The sequence below is a fragment of the Phalaenopsis equestris genome, unplaced genomic scaffold (assembly GCF_001263595.1).
Source record: "Phalaenopsis equestris unplaced genomic scaffold, ASM126359v1 Scaffold000402, whole genome shotgun sequence".
Classification (NCBI taxonomy): domain Eukaryota; kingdom Viridiplantae; phylum Streptophyta; class Magnoliopsida; order Asparagales; family Orchidaceae; genus Phalaenopsis; species Phalaenopsis equestris.
This window is the reverse complement of record NW_018164844.1, coordinates 2,084,748-2,085,425: the sequence shown is the minus strand read 5'-3', so window position 1 is coordinate 2,085,425 and position 678 is coordinate 2,084,748. Positions and strand designations below refer to the sequence as shown.

At 28.5% G+C, this 678-nt stretch overlaps 1 protein-coding gene across 1 annotated transcript in view; it reads left to right on the top strand.

The window, feature by feature from the left end:
* The window catches only part of LOC110026856, a 3,232-nt gene that overhangs the window by 1,444 nt on the left and 1,110 nt on the right, over positions 1–678 (top strand). The window lies entirely within an intron of this gene.

Here is a 678-nt window from a genome sequence, read left to right as displayed (position 1 = left end):
TTTTTAACTCTATTATAGAAGTTAAAAGAGTACAATGCAGAGTTTGAACAGTCTTTTATTTCTGATCATGAGGAATAACATAAAGGTTTTGCAGCTTGCCTCCTCATTAATGGCGATGTATTGCTTGTTTTATCTTGGTCCCCTTAGAAGAGTTTGAGAGCATAATTAGTAGATGTTATGAGTCTAAATATTGAAAGAATTTCAGCGGTTTTAAATTATCTCTAAAATTTTATTATATGGATTTTATCTGTCTAATTTAAATAAGGATGTCAATGATTATGTTAGAAAGTATGTTTTGGTAGGTAATATACTTAGAAGAGATGAAATGGTCTTGAATTATATCTTGGAGGCTGAAATTTTTTATGTTTTGGAGATAATTTGTGGGACCTTTTAATCCATATGTTGGAAATAAATTTATATTGATAGTAGTAGGCTATGTCTCCAAATAGATAGAATGAATGGCTTTATGTAATATTGATTGATTTTAATTTTTTTTTCAACAACTTTGCAAATGATTAAGCAACTTCTTAATATTCACAAAATGGTAGACATATCTGCTTGATCAAACTTTGTCCTGTCAGCCTATATTGATCATGTAACTTGCATCACTTCATTTAAATTATTGAGCTTGTCCATATATTTTCTTTCAACAACTTATAACTTTCTTTTGGAATCAAT